The 19,329-nt window shown below is 39.0% G+C and overlaps 2 non-coding genes across 2 annotated transcripts; both read left to right on the top strand.

Moving 5' to 3' along the window:
- The first annotated feature begins 17,527 nt into the window (after positions 1-17,527).
- trnaq-uug (transfer RNA glutamine (anticodon UUG)) lies at positions 17,528-17,599 on the top strand. The gene has a single exon. It is a non-coding gene; the product is annotated as a tRNA-Gln (tRNA).
- Positions 17,600-19,028: 1,429 nt separating this feature from the next.
- trnaq-uug (transfer RNA glutamine (anticodon UUG)) lies at positions 19,029-19,100 on the top strand. The gene has a single exon. It is a non-coding gene; the product is annotated as a tRNA-Gln (tRNA).
- The last annotated feature ends 229 nt before the right edge of the window (positions 19,101-19,329 follow it).

Genomic DNA, 19,329 nt, shown 5'->3' with positions numbered 1-19,329 from the left:
AGGCAATTTAAGAAACACTGAATTGTTTGCATGGGTCATTGCAGTACATTTGGTGTTTTTCAGGCAGGGTCAAAGATGTGATTCTGTATTGTTACAAGTGAGATTCAGATACTGGGGTTTTTTATCAGGACACAGACTTCACTTCTCTCACTGTGCCCCTCTGGCTTCTAAGAGCTGAAGGTTACTGGGCACATCTTCAGTGAGGACAAACTGCTCTCTTAGAGAGTTGACATAGAGTGGTTCTTTGCCTGACCCTGTATCCACCCCCCTCCCAATCCACTCCAGCCCTTTCCCAGGAGCCTGGCGCATCCAGTGCATGTAGTAGCTGGTCATATCAAATCCAGAGATTTTACAGGACCGTTTGACTGATTCACCAGGTTTCTTCACAACTGCTGGAGACTGAGCCAATGCAATATCACAATAGACACCTGCAAAAACAAAACACGTGACTTCTTATAAAAATAAGTGTGAATGTGCAATATGCCGAACAGGAAAAGAGAAACCAAAATGTATGAATCTAATATTAAAGAGATCTCACTTAAAAAAAAAATCCAAATAAGAGGAGGAAATGTACTAGCCACATTTTGTTTTGCTAAAAAAGAAAAGAATTTTCCTTCAATTTTTTTAGCATTGTGTGTTGTCTAAACCTCTCTACAACAGATGCTACAACAGAGTTATCTCAAGCAGATTTCAAAGAAACCTACAAAATCCAGGTCTGGCTGGAAACCACAATGCTGAATGTCAGACTGGATTGCACATAGTTCATATTTTAAAGAATGTTTAAGATATCTGAAGTTAGAACAAGTTGGTTCACATAATATATCTGAAATGAACAACATGTTCTTTGTGGAAAACTTCCGGTAAACTAAACAATATTACCCAATCACTAAGAGTGTTGGGGTCTAGTTTGTCATCAGTATAACAACATCTCATCAACTATGCTGAATACAGACCGAAGAAATCATGGGTTGTGTAATTTTGTTTTTTTTACAAAGTTCTTGTGTGATTTGAGTGTGAAGGGTTGGGGGTTATCATTAAAAAAAAACTATATTATTTTTAGTAAAAGCCCTCAAGATTACTTGATCGAAATGAATTGATTTTTTAATCACTTCTCAAACCTGTTAGTTAAGTGCATCCATTGCTTGTGAAGGAAAGGGTGGAGCTTGCATGTGGGTAATGTTACTTTACGAGTCTTCATGGGGCAGTGGTACAACAGTTAGCATTGCTGCTGTACAGTTCCGGGGTCCTGGGTTCAATATACTGTATGTATCCTGCCTTACTCTCATTGCTTACCAAGGTAGGTTAAAGCTCCCCTGAACTGGATGAAATTTTTAGAAAATGGATAGATTAATTCATATGACAGTGCATCTCTGCTATTGTAGTATAAAACAAGGCCTAAATCCAAATCATGCTTTTTTTTTACATTTTGGACCTCATTCGTGAAAGGCTTTTATATGATAAGGTGCACACTATCCAGTGATAAGCTGATTAATCAGGTGCAGCTCAGCACAAGATTGAATGTAAATTGAGCCACTTGATTTCGCAGGCAGTGCTGCATCATCCAAGAGCATGGAAACACCTTTAACAATTATGATGATGTTACAGTATACAGTTTGGCCAATGGGCAGCTTTAAGTAAGCAACTTAAAATCAAATGGACGTCTTCTGTACGGTTTGTTTATATAGTGTATAAGTATATCTTGTGTCTGTGTATGGGTATATCTTACAGGACATATCTTTTGTCATTTGTGTTGTACAGTTGCTGAGTTTTGCTCTGATTCCCTGCCATACACTTTGATAAGTTCCTTTTAAAGTACTATTCAAGTAAAACTATTTTTTTGCCTGAGGTATTGCGTTACATTCAATGTTTTTTTTCCAAACATTGAGGAAGGCACACTCTCTGCCTGCTGTCAAGGGTGAGTGAGATTTGAGGGTTTTTGTCAGGGCTCAGGCTTCACTTCTCTCACTGTGAGTCTCGGGCACAGTAATACACAGCAGTGTCTTCAGTCTTCAGGCTGCTCATCTCTAGATAACTCTTGGATGAACTGTCCACAGAGACTGTGAATCTCCCTTTGACAGAGTCGGCATAGTAAGTGTAGGCTTTGTCTCCTCTTATCATTCCCAGCCACTCCAGAGGCTTCCCAGGATCCTGTCGAACCCAGCCGGCATAATAAGTACTGCCACTGAGAGTAAATCCTGAGAAAGTGCAGGACAGTGTAGCTGATTCTCCAGGCTTCTTGATCTGGGGACCAGACTGTGTCAATACAATGTCTGAGCTGACACCTGGACAGAGGAGGAAAACAAGGATTACAATCCAGTCATGAGTCAAAATATGATTATTGAAGATACGACTAGCAATAATACTTACAAGAAAGAAGAAGAAATGCTGTGCAAGTGAAAAATAAAAGGCCCATGTTCATGGCTCACAGAGATCCTGGAGGAGAGAGATAAAAGCTATTACATGGACAAGCACAAATCCCAGTGTTTATTTCACCTTGTGCATGTGTGTCAGAGTTTTTATAGCGTGTACAACCCAGAGGATTTGAATAATTATTTAAATGGGAGGGTTTGAGCCATCAAGCCATCCTCTTAAAAACACACAGAACATGCTTTTTTTATGCCCACACCCAAACTCCTTGATTAACACTGACACTTCCTTGTCATGAGATCTCACTTCTGTTTGTCCTGTGTACAACTATAAAGAGTGCAGTTGTTCTCTTGACGTGGAAGACAGGCATACAGACCGTTGCAGAAGCTCACAGAGCAGATCCAAGAGGCAAAACCAATGTGAAGTCGACAGACTTTTCCATTTGAACCAGGGAGTTATCATTTTTCTCCTGAGTCCTGAGTGACAGTACCTAAACCCTTGCCATAACTCATGAACTTGAAGCCCTGAAGACAGGACTCTGAGTTACAGTCCCTCAACTCCCAGCTTGACTCCAGCTGTGTGCTTGAAGACCTTAAAGCAAGACTGTCCCTCAAGGGCTGCATGCCAAGGACTTTGCATTTGCACTCAGGTCTGTAAAAGCAGCTGGTTAACTGTGATGTGTGCAGAAGAGAACAGATACGGCGCCTATTGTTCTCTGAACGTCACCACTGGTGTATTTTCGGATCAAGTCCAGCGGGTCCAGAAGAAAGCAGAATCAAACCAGTCTGCCCCTCTTAAACCCCAAACTACAGTATTTAATCCTCAGATCTCTTGAAGCCAGACAGGCCTCACAAGCCACCTGCTGTGAGATCACATCCTGAGAAACAGCAGTACGGTATGTGGTCATGTGTGTAAACTGCTCTAGACTCCTTTCCTGTAGGTACTTATGTTCTCTTGGGTTAACTGACTTACTGTTGTGTGCTTATGTAGCTGCTGTACAGCAGGAGTCTCCAAACCAACAGATGGATGTTAGTGCTGTTGTCTCAAAGCTCTTGGGTCCTACATAGTTTCCAAACTGGGGAGTCTGTGTGGATTATGCGTGTTCTTCATGTGTTCCTGTGGGTTTACACCAAAGGCATGGTGTAGTACAAAATGGAGATTCAATAAATTTCTACCTTTCTAAACATTTAGAACCCTTTTTCATAAAAGATTCTTCTGTGATAAGGTGCCTACCGTGCAAAGATATGCCTATGAATAAGATACATCTCAGCGCAGGAATCATTGTAAATTGAGGCCCTCAAATTTAAAGGAAGGGCTGCTTCTTTTAACAATTATAAAAAGGTCAGACAGGTTGAACAATGAACAATTGTAAGTAAAAAAGTTCAGATTTATTGGACTTTATAGGCTTCTATTTATCAGACTTTATTTATTTGTCAGGTTAATTGGTACTACAGAATCATGCATCTGTGTGTGTTTGTTTCCTGAATGAGGTTGATTACAATTTCTAATTTCCCAGTTTATCTATGATTAAGTCACTATTACAATCTTACTGAATTATCTCACAGCACACCCCAGTGAGCAGCCACAAAAACAGCAGTGAACAATCACAGGACCCTTGTTTGTAGAGAAATAGTACAAAACCCAGGTTAAACACATTGGAAATGGATTTAAACATTCACTTTTAAACACTTGCTTTATCAGAATGAATCTCCAAGACTTCATAGGACACTTGACCTCTGCTTGACCTTGCTGATATATACTGGCAGGCAGGGACACCGAAATATATTGTATAAAAACCTTTTTTTTTCTGCAACAGGTAACATCATGTCTTCACACTCTGTGTCAGAAGAACATCCCTAAGAAACAAAACTGACGTCTAAATGCATACCTTTTAAATTCCTCCATAGAGCACAATTTTTGTACAAGCAGTACACTGACTACACTCACTGTGCATGTTACACAGTAATACACAGCAGTGTCTTCAGTCTTCAGGCTGCTCATCTGTAAGTACAGGGTGCTTTTGGAATTGTCTCTGGAGAACGTAAATCGACCCTTGATGGACTCTATGTAGTTTGTAGTAGCACCATCACTGTTGATATAGGCCAACCATTCCAGGCCTTTCCCAGGTGCCTGTCGGATCCAGTTCATATTATAAACAGTAATAGTTTTTCCATTCTTGTCCTGTCCAGAACCCTGACAAGACAGTGTGACAGACTCTCCCGGCTTTTTAACCTGAGAACTGGACTGGGTCAGAACAATGTCAGACTGTACATCTGAAAAGAGATAAAACAATGTTAACACCTTGATTGTTTCCAGCTTCATTAATATAGAAAAGACGTACATCGACTGGTCCCCAGTTGAATGGAATGCTCACCTCTACACAAGGCTATCATGAAGAATGCAATAAGTATCTGCATTGTGACCTCCCAATACTGACACAAGGAGTCTGTAGTACCTGTAGTCAATACCTTACTTGTGATCAGGGTAGTGGCAGAAGGTTAAATAAGAAAATACACAGATGGATTTGCATGAACCTGTGATACGACACATTTAAATAGCACTGACCTCTGGGGAAATGAGCTATTGTCAATCCATCAGAGTGAAAGTCTCAATCACAGCTGCTCCAAATTCAATCTGAAACTGATGCGACTGAGGTGATTATCAGTCACATATTTTAAAGCATCAATATTCATCTACAGTACATGAAATACATCTACTCCAGTGTATAATATATATATATTAGTGCTTTATATGCAAGCACTAATTCTAATTTTATTTAAGAAACTGTCAATTAAATTCAATATTAAAAATAATTTATTTCTTTAAATTGTGGTTAGCCTACATTCTAGCTTTTGAAGCCAGCAGACCTTTGTGAATCTGCCTTCTTGACTGTTCCAGGCCTGCGAGTGATATCTATTTTAAACACATAAATCACACATAAATAAACAGGTGAACGGATACAAATGAATGGATTTATGTGGAATAGACAGAAGCACCCAGGGGTCAGGATGTGTCACTCAAGTGCTGTGAAATATTTCTGTTGCAAATGTTCCGCCAGTAGATCTCCTGGGGAGGTGCACTGTTCATTGAGCGTTTCAAGAGAGGAAAAGCAGAAAACCGTTGGAGTCACTGGAGATCCCATCTGCTTCCTGGAGCTGAGTGAATTATGTATCCGTCACTTTCTGTGTAATATTTGATAAAGAGGAATGAACTATATTCCTTTGATCTTCAAATGTTTTTTTTTCTAACAAAACAAACTTTATTCCACAATAGGCATCTTACAATTTGTACACATTCTAACAAGCCATGAAAACTCTACTAGATTCCAAAAGTTCTTGACAAATTGTCCATTTCCATTTGAAGCAAGTGGATGCTGGGGCTGTATTTATACAATAAAAGAGTCCCTCCAAGCCCTACCACTTGCTGTTGTCCATGCCTTTTTCCTGTCCCAGCTTTGATATTGTTACATTTGTCTTGTAATCATCAATTGTTACAATTAAAATAATAATATTACACGGTATTTGGTATTGTATTTTGTATTATAGCAATTACAGTATATTCCACAGATTTGTGACACATGGGGTGTTTTAACATCTTACAGCAGGACAAATACAGTATAAGATCAAGGGACAGTTAGCATGAAAGTGTGCTTTCTCAAATAGTTATTAACAGCATGAAGCACTCATTACAAACATCTTCTGAAGCCCAGGCACAAAATGCAGACACTTTGAACAGTGATGCTTTAAGAGAAGTGGGGAGTGATGAACCACCCAGGATCAGGGTGTGTCAGTCAAGTGTTTTTCATTCATGTTGTGAGATCCAGTATGTCTGCTGGGAAACCTTCTGCCATTAGATCTCCTGGGAACGCATGTGGTTCATTGAGCATTTCAAGGGAGGATAAGCAGCAAACTGCTGGAGTCACTGGAGATCTCACCTGTTTCCTGAAACTGAGCGAATATAGAATATACTGAAGAGAAAAAACATACACACACTCGCAGAGAGTAGAAGTGGAGTTTTTATGCTTGTTGGAGAACTACAGTAGTTTAAGAAATGTTTAAATGACTTTCACATGGTCATTTGCTCTATTATGACAACAGGCCATGTCTATACTTAATTAAAAAGCACACAGCTCAAGCATGGATAATACAGATATTCCAGATTAACACGTAATGGAGGCCGATATTGTGGGTGCTGGCTGGGACTGATTTTCAAGTATATGACAACTATTCCGACAATCTGTAAAACAATCATGCAAAATAACTAGACCACATGTGATGAACAAAGCACAGACAGATGCTATTCTGGTCAGTGCTCTTTATTGCAGAAATGTACAGTAATATTCCTGAAGGGTAGGGTTATAAGTCATGCTTAAATTATTCACGTAGAAAGCTGTGTCAGCTTGCGCAGGCAGCAAATGACCAGGTGAAGGTGTATTCCTTGCTGAAGAGAAAAGAGACACCTGAAGCTGAAATGTTGTGTCTCTTTTCTTTTCCGTTCAGCATACTGTAGAATAAACCACCAGAAGATTTTGATTGAGTAGGTGATCAGTGTGTTTGAGTCTGGAGTGGACAACTCCTCGCAAAATGAGGAGCAGTGGCAGAAACTAACTAATTGGTGAACCAACCATGAGAGGATATTGTAAAGCCAGGAATAACAACTTGTTTCAATACATACTGTAAACAATAAATGATTTTATAACAGCTACATTGCTCTCTTACATATGAAGGGTCTAATATTATAATAGACAAAATACTGTTTTGTACAGTCTGCTAAAAATATTGTTTTATGATGTGTTAGTAATTTATCATTTGTTGAAGAGAATCGAAAATAATAAAATTCCAAAACACATGAATGATTTCCTGGAGAATGTTTCAGGCACAGAGTCCACATGGTAGAATTGGTGTGAACCCATCATACAATATGTATTTGAGACTTATAATTTATAATAACATTATGCAAAAGAATGTTGTCATAAATTCACAGCAACAAACAATAAAGTTTCCAAATTCTTTCTAGATTTTGTTTGAATTCCTTAAGTTCCACATTATACTCCCATTGCTATTTTTTTAAATAATGACTAATTTATCAATACCCATGCTATCTCATTAGAATAAATTCCTAATTGACGGAAAAAAATGAAAACGAAAAAAAAATTGGCATTCAGTAATGATTTTGAACCCAGGAGACATGCAAATCTATGGGGATATTGATTTTTGATTGAGAATGTTTAGAGTTCAAGTTTGACTTTAACCTTACTTGGCTAGAGATGTGATCTCCTGACCCTGTGCTCACATGAGACGGAGGTGATCTTCCCTCACTCCCTGAGTGGGAGGGGCCAAGGGACTGTGACAATGGTGATGAATATCAGGTTGGTGGACGGTTAATGAGCAGAGGCTGCTGGGAAGGAAAGTCAGCTAGCCCATGTATATAAGGAAAATAGAACAGAAGAATTTCCACTGTAAACTGTTAGGAGTCAGAAGGATTTCTACGGACATCCTCGCTTGCATGCGGGAAATCCCCTGTATGGCTATTGAGAAGCCAGGGGAAGTTTGGACTTTATGCCCATAATCCAAAATAAGTTAAGTATTACAGTCTCATCAGTCACTCTCTACGTAGATCATACCTTAGTTCTCAGTTTTATGAAAACCAGTGGAGCCTCCTGGAAATTGTATTGAAGGTGTCAGAAATTGGAAACAGACAATGAGTGTTCATAAGGCCAGACTGTGTGAGAGTCAGAATGATCTGTACATACTGTATATTTCTAGTTCCTTGTACAATATTGTATGTTGTGCAACTTTGAAATGTTCAGTGTGGATTTATTCATTTAATTGTAAATTATGTGTATGCCTACAGGTCTTGTATTATTAATTTGAGGCACTTACTACACAGTGTATATATAAGACTGCTGAATTAAATATGTAATATTTATATTTATAAATATGTAATATTATGCATCATTCATAATCATGTGATGTGCTGAAAAGACCAAACAGGACGTGAATGTGATTGAGGGACTAAAATACACCAGGAGCAGATTGATGAATTTTCACGTGAATGAAGTTGCTAAGACATTTCTCGCCTCTCAGATTATCTGTGATTAAGTATAATTAGAAGTTTATCAAATTATCTCACAGTAAACTGACAGGAATGCAGCAGTGAATAGGAGGAATCAGATGACACTTGTCTGTGTGGATTAAAAAAAAACTAAAACAAAGGGAAATCTATTAAAAGTTTTTTTTTCAGAATGATTCTTTTAAGACTTTATAGAATAGTCGAACTGGCAGGCACGGACCCTCACTTCAACACCCTTTTCCACAACAGGTCGTGTGTTTGATCCTGCGGCAAACGCCTGACCGAGCGGATATCCTCACAAGGTGGAGAGAACACCGGCGTAAAGTCAGCGTGGGAGGCGAAAGGGCTTCTATGTGAATAGGCTCATCGAGCAGAGGAGGGAAAAAAATGCGCGTAAAGATGGTTTATATTTAGAGCCGCTCTGAGCGCGAAGAGGAGAAGAAAAAGAAATAGCATGCTCTAGCAAGCAAAGTAGAGGGAGCGTTGTAGCAGGCGAACTGGCTCTCTGTCTATGGCAGGGTTCTAACTGAACAGCCGTGTAGCCGCGTTAGGAATTTCTATAGCTGAGCGCAGTTCGGCCGTGGATGCTCATACAGAGCCCGCATTCTCACGCGGTTGAGCAGAGAAAAGGAAGAAAAAAAGTGACGGTGGTCTCATGTCGGAGTTTTTAGAAAAAAAATAATGGACTCCGCTGTGTCATAAGCTTTACATTCTGGGTGAAGAAATTCCTAAGAAACTGACTTCTGTTTTCATACCCTCCAACTTCTTCCACAGAGCACTGTGGAACTAGTTTTTGTACAAGCAGTACACTGACTTCACTCACTGTGCCTGTTGCACAGTAATATACCGCAGTGTCTTCAGTCTTCAGGCTGCTCATCACCAAGGACAGGGTGCTTTTGGAATTGTCTCTGGAGATGGTGAATCGACCCTTGATGGACTCTAGATAGTTTGTAGTATCACCTTTGCTGTTGATATAGGCCACCCATTCCAGGCCTTTCCCAGGAGCCTGTCGGATCCAGTTCAGACCATAAGCAGTAATAGTATCTCCATCCTTATCCTGTCCAGAGCCCTGACAAGACAGTGTGACAGATTCTCCTGGCTTTTTAACCTGGTTACCAGACTGTGTCAGCACAATGTCTGAATGGACACCTGAAAAGAGACAAAACAGAGTTAATACCTCAATTGTTTCCATAGTCATTAATATTGAAAATACCTATGCTATGTCTGCTGAATGAAATGCTCACCTGTACACAACACTAACATGACAAACACATTAATTATCTGCATTGTGACCTGTCAATACTGACACAAAGATAGAAAACCTGCAGTCGTTGCCTCACTTGTGATCAGGGCAGCAGCAGAGGGTTAAATAACAGAAGACACAGGCAGATTTGCATGAGCCTGCTGGAGGACACATTTAAATAGCTCTGACTTCTGGGGGGATGAGCTATTATCAGCCCATCAGAGTGAACGTCTCAACTATAGCTGCCCAATCTGAAACACATATAATTAACATGATTACTCTACTGATTCGGTCACATCGTAATAAAACAACTAATACATGTAGCTACTCTGGTCAAAACTTCACCCTCTTGCAATCACTAAATCCAATTGTATTAATGCACTCATTAAAGTAAAGGGTTAAGAAAGTTTTCTGCTGTGTGTGTCAGACCAGATTGTAACTTTCAAAGCCAGTGACCTTTGTGAATCTGCTTTCCAGGTGTATGCTTTGTATCGCTTCTAAACACAAAAATCACTTAATAAAAATAATTGATAAACTGATACACAATATTTGATTTATGTGGGATAGACATAAGAAGATCATTAATTTAATCATCTCCATATACAGTACTACATAAATTGTTGTTTTAATTTATTACAATATTAACAATAGAATGATACAGTATTACATGACAATTTACCATAGATAGTTGAATGATCTGCTAAGGAAGAAAACAATTTGTTTTAAAGTAATTAAATTTTATGAAACTTGTGAAACTTTGTGAAACTTGGGGTGTATAAACATCTCACAGCAACATATATATGCAGGAAAGTGTGTGCGTCCAAATAATGCTTAAGATAAAACAATAAAAATATCTCCTGAAACTCAGATACAAAATGTACAGGTAAGTGAACTGCCGAACATTTTTAAAAACAGCTTAACCAAGGGGAGTGCTACAGCACCCAAAGTCAGGGTGCATCAAAGAAGTGTTTGTATTTTATTTTGTGAGATGTTTCAGCTACAAGCCTTTCACCAGCAGCTCTTCAGTGAAAACATACAGCTCATTGAGAGTTTCAAAGAAGAAAAAGTAGAAGGTCACTGGTGTTCCCATCTGTCTCCTGAAACTGAGTGAACCCAGGACGCGTAGAAACACACTCTCACACAGAAGTGGGGTTTTATGTGAGAAAACCACTAAAAAATATTCCAGTGTTTATTTGTTTTATTATGGCCATACGATACAACTATACAGATGCAGCCATTCAAAATGCGCGGTACAAACCCGCGGTACGGTAATCTACCCACAAGCCACCGCAGGGCACCGGAGGGCACCGCGGTAAGTGATTGGCTGGCCAATATGACCGACAGGGGCACTCGTGGTGCATTGGTTGGTAGTGAAAAGATTTAATCATTTAATGTCTTTACTGTGCACATTTTAATCCGCTTAGTTTTGAATATTTATATGGAATTTTACCACTAAAGGAAATTTTAGTAGCTGAGCATAAAAAGAAGAGGAGCATAATGCATCTGAAGGTCATAAACGATATTAATTTAGGAACATAAACATTACTGTATGTACGTAAACTGTACCGTGTATGGCTGGTCTTGGTAGTTTAAAGAAAAAACACACACCAGTCTTCCATTTCTCCCTAAACATTTTAAGCATGAAAGTTTTATGAAACGGTACCCAAATATGCGATTGCTGTATGGAATGAATTTTAAATTTAAAAATTATTTAACACGAAAATTAAGCTGTTTACATCTTCCGCCTGAGAACAGTCACCCGTTGCTACCCAACGCAGAAACACAGCCACTAACTAGCAAAGAGAGGACATTAGCTAGCCAATATGATAAAGAAATAAATGATTATTTTGTTTGTTTCTTTTGCACATTTATTTGAACATTTCCATCGATTGTACAAGCACTTGGAAACTGTCCAATCCCTAGTTCATCAGGCATTTTCTTTTACGCTGCGGGCATTCTCCCGGTCTGGCGCCGGTCTGTGTCTTCTAGGATATAATGCCAGCGAACTCTTGTTTTTATGTCCACTATAACAGACAGTCTCCTTTGCTTTTAACCGAGTGTCTAACCCCTCTGATTGGAGAAAAAAGACGTGCTGGTTTGCTATACATACTGTACCAGGAAGATGATTTCTTTCTATTCGAAGCGTGTATTATAAAAGTTTAAGAAGTAAAAACCTTACAGCGTAAACAGATTTCTAAACTGATCAGGATCGTTATCTTTGTCTTATCCATAATAATGTTCACCGCTCTGTCCAGCAAATTAATAATAAACTTTATTTTATATAGCGTTTTAAACGAATAAGTAATTAGATTGCTCATAAACCTAATCACTTTTTCTACATAAACACAGCGTAATTTTTCTTTTTATTTAGGCTCAGATTTCAACTATAGATCGTATTATTATAAACTTTCTTGGAAAAATGTCTTTTTTGTAAACCATGTTTGCTATTAATTCATTTAGGGCTAGAATATGTTCATTGTCTTCCAATCGAGTCGAGTTGACATTAGAAGCTTGCCACTCCCGGACTGTTACACCAACGTATTAGCATGTTAAAGCGATTTAATTGAGGAGCCGGTTTTATTCGTCACAGGCAGCACTCCCGCAGAGAGGGGGGTTGTACTCGTTAATGTCTTAGCCGGAACACATCATTATATCTCATTTTGTATTTCTATAAAAAAATCGTTTGCCCAGTCTAACACTATTGTTGTTATTCTTTTTATCCTGTAAAGCGCTTTGAGGAGCACAGCTTTCTCACCACTTAGATTACTTTTTGATACCATCCTTACACAAAGCAGAAACTTCTTGTATTTTCCGAGTTCTGATCACTCGCTCTCTGGATAAACGTCTCGCCTGTCCTGTTCTTTGTTTTCCTAATTTGCTGATTATGCCTGCTGCGATCCACTCCTGCCCTCACACCTAAAGAAGACTATTTTAAATTTCTTTGCGCGGTCCATTGTGCAATTAACCCTTGTATGTGCTGTCCTTAAGGTGAAATCACATAAAGGTGATATGTAAAATAATGTTTTTTATTATTTTTATAGAGAAACATGATCAGATTTTCCCCGGTTTAGAAAAAAAAAGATCTAAAGTATACTAGTTAAGAAAAATAAATCTAAACGAGGAGAAAGCTATGCTGAAAGTTTATTAAGATACTTAGAAGACAAAGATATCAATTTATGTTGCATTTGTCTGATTGTGAATCAAAAAACACATATATTTAACCCCGCGTTTGGGATTTAAATCAAAACGTGATTTAAATCAATATAAATGTTTATATTGTAACGCCTAGGTGACTATTCATTGTTATTAAAATGACTTAAATTCGATCATGTTGTGATATTTAGAAATATACATTTGTTTGGTGCGAGTGAGGTTTTATTTAATCTCTGACTCAGGAAAATGTTTCATTTTTTCAAAGAAGTGTTTGTTACAGGAAATTCGATCCTGTAAGGTTCGATCATAGCGCCAGCGGGATTTGATCACAGACCATGTGATATGGGAGTCAGGAGCCTAACCCACAGACCCACCGGCAAAGTCACATGCCGAGAGCTGAAAAAGCACTACAGAAACATTATCAACAGACAATGTACAGCGTGTACTATTCTTGTGTTGCGGTACATGAATATAATTATATCGTTATTAATTTCTTTAGATACGCGATTCCATATTATATTCCCTTATAATCAAATTCTAAAAGTATGCTTGTTGACTCCGGTATCACGTTAAAGACTTCGATGCTTAAAATGTTTAGGGAGAAATGGAATACTGGTGTGTATGTTTTCTTTAAAGTACCGAGACCATATACTGTATGTTTAAGTTCCAAAATTAATATCGTTTATGGCCTTCACACGCGTTACAGTATGCTCCTATTCTTTTAAAGATTTCCCGTCAGTGGTAAAATTCCATATAAATATTCAATACTTAAACGGGCACAGTTAAGACATTAAATATACATATACATACTGTATATGGGGAGTCTCCAATTACTAAAAGTTATTACTTAATAAAGTTATTACTTTATTTACTATATTTACTATATTATACACGTGTAAATAAAGTTTTTACTGCGAAAATAATTTACTTCGTACACTATGCGGATTGCCGTATACTCCTAGTTGCGGCACACACGATATATACAGTAAAAAGCCTCAGGCACTGTGTTAGATGTGTTTTCGACATTATATATGCGTTTATTAATGTCGTCGATTTTCCGGTTGCAATTCGATGTTGATTATACGTCGCGGCGACATATATATACATATAGCCGTATTTTCGCCGTGAATATACGTATATTCGACGAATCACTGCCCACTTGGACAGATTTGCATAGAAGGGTTTTGCGGAGGGGGTCTTGCCACCTGCCTGAAAAAAAACAGTAAAATGTTTGAGTGCCTATAGATTTTCTATTTTTATTTTCTTGAGAAAAGTTGATACCATTTCCTGGACACCCCGTCCCCGATCAGTGCGCGGTGCCCGGGGGAAAATCTGTAGGGGGGCGTCTGAAATTCTGAGGGGGGGTTATATTTCGGTTGAAACGGAGCTGTACGGTGCAGCTACCCAAATGAAATCTCGCAGCTATGCCATTGATTAGTGCTTCATGATAGAAGATAACGACTAGCAATCTGGTATTTGCGATGAAGTTCAGTTTCACATTTTACGTCACTCTCGCGGTTTGTATTGCCAGTAGCAAAAAGTACCACAAGCGTTCATTTTTGCAGCTACATCGACGGAGGTTCTGAATCGTTAAGAAAAAATAGTTGTAAAACCAACAGGAAGCACAGACTGCTATAACTAGTCCTAGTTATATAACGATTTTAAGCATAAGGATAAACTACTGCAAGGAATCGGTCCACCTGAGCAAACAGGATCGTAATGTTGACGCTCAATAACGACACTGATATGTGCCGTTCCTGGACGGAGAGCCCTCCTGCACATCAAACAGTCCGAGTGACTGTTAGTGTCAATTAGTGTTGTCTGACCATTGACAAAGTACAACTATTTTTTTAGGGCACAAGTTAAGTTAAGTAAATCCTTTTGCCCAAAACTGAAGGGGCAACATCTCCTCCCTCCCCCCGTGATGCCAGGCCTGTCCCCATCCTATTCCATAATGTCATTATATATAATACCATACAATAGTGACCAATCCTTACTAACTGCATGAGTTAAAATTGCAAATCAGCACATAGCAGGGGGCACATAGTCGCAATGTATTATCAATGTTAAATTTCAACCATAATATCGACAACATTAAAAAACACATACGTTGAGAAAATATCTAACCCAGCATATTTTCTGGTTACATACCACAATGCATTGCTAGTATTCGTTGGTCACCATTTTGGACACGTTTTTCAATCGTAGAAGATTTAAGTATTTATCCGCAAATATCTCAGCAATCCTCTTTTGACGAGTAAGTATAAATAATAATAATACTTTCTGAATACATACAGATCTTACTTAATATTATTTTGATTAAAATAGTACGTGAATAAGCAAAAAATGGCACATAAAAATAGTGTGAATGGGGAAGATGACACAAAATTGTTTTGCCGTTTCTCGAATTATTCTTATTCTATGTTGTACTTTCAAACCTTGGGTACTCTTTAATTAGGACAGACTTTATTGCTCAACTGCTATGATGCAAGCCAAATTTTATAAGTTTATTTCTGCTTTAAGCTTAGTAAACCTTAATAGTTCATTTTTGAGATTATACTAAAGAAGATATTAATCATCATTTTTTTGGGTAGTAATATATAATTTTCTCCTAGCTGCGGTGCTGAAGTCCTACCCTACATTGACAGAAAAAGAAATAAAGGAGCACGCAATGCGTTACTTGAAGAATGCATATGCAAGGCAGGGGGCCAGGAGATCTGGAAACTGAAAATAATAGGTTTCTGGTTCTAACTGTTAGGACAATTAGACAGGGTTTGCAAGTGGTGGACAAAAATCGTCTTAACTTCCATTGTATTTTTTTTTCTTGGAAATATAGAAGTTGTACATTTTAAAATTTATATTTGAATCAAAATGTGGTTTTGAGTTAGTGTGTTAATGTAATTAGTTTGTGTTTGTCATTACTATACTGTATATTGCCATGTTACCAGAATTTGTAGCTGAAGTTTAAGACTAGTTTTTATGATTATTGCCCATATGTTGATTGTTGATTGATTGTATACAATGTATAATTTGAAATACATATTTTCCAGGTGTAAATGTGTATTTTCAGAATAAATTTCTAAACCACATCATTGACTTGATTTACTAGTTTCTACACCTGTAAAACCTATCTTTGATGTATAATAGACCTCTAACCATATACTGTATGTATAATAGTCCTCTAAAGTTATCCATATAATAGACCTCTAACCATATACGTATAATACTGTAGACCTCTTTAGTTATCCGTATTATAGACCTCTAACCATATACGTATAATAGTCCTCTAAAGTTATCCGTATAATAGACCTCTAAAGTTATCCGGAGCTCCAACCATATACAGGTATGTATAATAGTCCTCTAAATTTATTCGTATAATAGAACTCCAACCATTTATGTACAGTATAATGTTATAATTGACGTATAACAATAGACGTACAGTATATTAGAATTTCATTCTAGACGAATTGCAGACCACATTTATATGTCTAAGGTATGCGTTTAATAGACGTATATTATACGTCTTTTGCTCACGGGGTAACAGTTAACAGTTTGACCGCTACACGCTTCTTGAAACACGAGAACGGTGATGAGAGAGGGCGCTTCTTCTTGGAGGGGAAGCGTACAAACTATAATCCCTCTCTCAACTGTGCGGTCTCTTAGGCACTACGCACGAGTAAGAGCAGAAAAGCGGGCTCGTCCAGAATTTGAACCCGGGACTTCTCGCACCCGAAGCGAGAATCAGACCCCTGAACCAACAACCCTTGCACTTTTCATGTCGCCCATACTCTTTGTGAAAAAAGAGTTTGAAAGATTTCAAAGGCTTAAAATGCTTCCATATGTTCACATTTGCGACCCATTTTGCACTCTTCAACGTGATAATACGTGGCAAAGTGGTTTAAATCTCAAAGGGAATTAAACCTTCAGACCCACGCAATCTGCCTTTCGAATAGTTCGTATCAAGCGCTCTCAAAATGGAAACGATCCATTCCGCTGGTGTCACAAAACCGGCAAGAAAGGCAGTTGTTATATGAGCAAACATCCAGCCCTGGAAATCAGTCTGTCTTCAGTCCTCTGACTGCACGTAACTCCCTAGTTATCACAATGAAATAAGAAAAAAAAGATTCAATATAAGCAAACGAGATGGTGATAAAAGTGACAAAATACAGCGACCTGCTGCCAATCAGGATGGCAAAAGTCGTTTGTTTTTCTGCTTGTTAAATGCCAAGTTAACAGATAACAGTTTGACCACTAAACGCTGATGAGTGTCTCCAGCTAGTTAGTACTAGCTAAGCTGCTTTTGTCCACGGGGAAAGTGCTTGTAAAATGAATTGCTGCACTTCTACGGCCAGTGCGTGTTCCTTGTAATCCGGGTGCTCATTAGAACTACACACATACACGGATTGTCATGATTTCTGGGATGTTTGAAAGGCAGTTGTGAGAAACGCTTTTCCTACAGTAGTTACCGTATGAAAGGGCATAGATTAGTCTAGTTTTTGTCCAATGCTGAATGGGTTTATTTTGGAAGGCATCACAGTGGCTGAGGTGGGGCAGGCTGACCAGATAGTGTGGTGATTGGAGCAGCAATGACCAGTGTCGTAAAACGTGCAGGTTTCCGTCTGAGCTTCTTGAAACAAGCTAGTCTTTAACGCAGGCGTTTCTCAGGCTGCAGGTCAGCCAAGGGCTCTCAGGGGTTCCATGGTGTAATGGTCAGCACTCTGGACTTTGAATCCAGCGATCCGAGTTCAAGTCTCGGTGGAACCTTTCCGTTCTTGGTAATGCTCTGTCTGCAAGAGTTTTCCTTTCGAGTCCAATGCCAATCACATATGAAGATTTTACGCTGTTTACACACAGAATGCAATTCCTTTAATGGTGAAGCAAAAAACGGCATTGAGCTCAACTCTCATGCCGCACAAAGCAAGTGATTGCAAAACTTTACACTTAAGAAAGAGAGTCTTTTATTTGCCTGCTAGTCGCAAGAGGTCTTGAATGAATCTCTTTTCAACTGTCATGGTCACTTCAACCCAAGCCAATCTTCCACTCAGCAAACGACTGCAGGAGTCTTGAAACACGAGAACGGTGATGAGGGAGGGCGCTTCTTCTTGAAGGGGTAGTACACAAATTACAATCCCTCTCTCAACTGAGCGGTCTCTTACGCACTACGCACGAGTAAGAGTAGAAAAGCGGGCTCGTCCGGGATTTGAACCCAGGTCCTCTCACACCCGAAGGGGGAATCATACCCCTAGACCAACGAGCCTTATACCTCTTTCTACACCCCTACGCTTCGTGAATAAAGAGTTTGAAAGAGTTCAACATGGTTTTTAACGGCTTAAAAATGCTTCCATATATTCAGATTTGCGACCCATTTTGCACTCTTCAACGTGATAATACGTGGCAAAGTGGTTTAAATCTCCAAAGGAATTAAACCTTCAGACCCGCGCAATCTGCCTTTCGAATAGTTCGTATCAAGCGCTCTCAAAATGGAAACGATCCATTCCGCTGGTGTCACAAAACCGGCAAGAAAGGCAGTTGTTATATGAGCAAACATCCAGCCCTGGAAATCGGTCTGATTTCAGTCCTCTGACTGCACGTAACTCCCTAGTTATCACAATGAAATAAGAAAACAAAGATTCAATATAAGCAAACGAGATGGTGATAAAAGTGACAAAATACAGCGACCTGCTGCCAATCAGGATGGCAAAAGTCGTTTGTTTTTCTGCTTGTTAAATGCCAAGTTAACAGATAACAGTTTGACCACTAAACGCTGATGAGTGTCTCCAGCTAGTTAGTACTAGCTAAGCTGCTTTTGTCCACGGGGAAAGTGCTTGTAAAATGAATTGCTGCACTTCTACGGCCAGTGCGTGTTCCTTGTAATCCGGGTGCTCATTAGAACTACACACATACACGGATTGTCATGATTTCTGGGATGTTTGAAAGGCAGTTGTGAGAAACGCTTTTCCTAGTTACCGTATGAAAGGGCATAGATTAGTCTAGTTTTTGTCCAATGCTGAATGGGTTTATTTTGGAAGGCATCACAGTGGCTGAGGTGGGGCAGGCTGACCAGATAGTGTGGTGATTGGAGCAGCAATGACCAGTGTCGTAAAACGTGCAGGTTTCCGTCTGAGCTTCTTGAAACAAGCTAGTCTTTAGCGCAGGTGTTTCTCAGGCTGCAGGTCAGCCAAGGGCTCTCAGGGGTTCCATGGTGTAATGGTCAGCACTCTGGACTTTGAATCCAGCGATCCGAGTTCAAGTCTCGGTGGAACCTTTCCGTTCTCGGTAATGCTCTGTCTGCAAGAGTTTTCCTTTCGAGTCCAATGCCAATCACATATGAAGATTTTACGCTGTTTACACACAGAATGCAATTCCTTTAATGGTGAAGCAAAAAATGGCATTGAGCTCAACTCTCATGCCACACAAAGCAAGTGATTACAAAACTTTACACTTAAGAAAGAGAGTGTTTTTTTTGCCTGCTTTTTGCAAGAGGTCTTGAATCT

This window comes from Atractosteus spatula, chromosome 5 (assembly GCF_055471065.1).
Source record: "Atractosteus spatula isolate fAtrSpa1 chromosome 5, fAtrSpa1.hap1, whole genome shotgun sequence".
Lineage (NCBI taxonomy): Eukaryota > Metazoa > Chordata > Actinopteri > Semionotiformes > Lepisosteidae > Atractosteus > Atractosteus spatula.
Note: the sequence above shows the minus strand (reverse complement) of the source record. Positions and strands in the feature narration are given on the sequence as shown.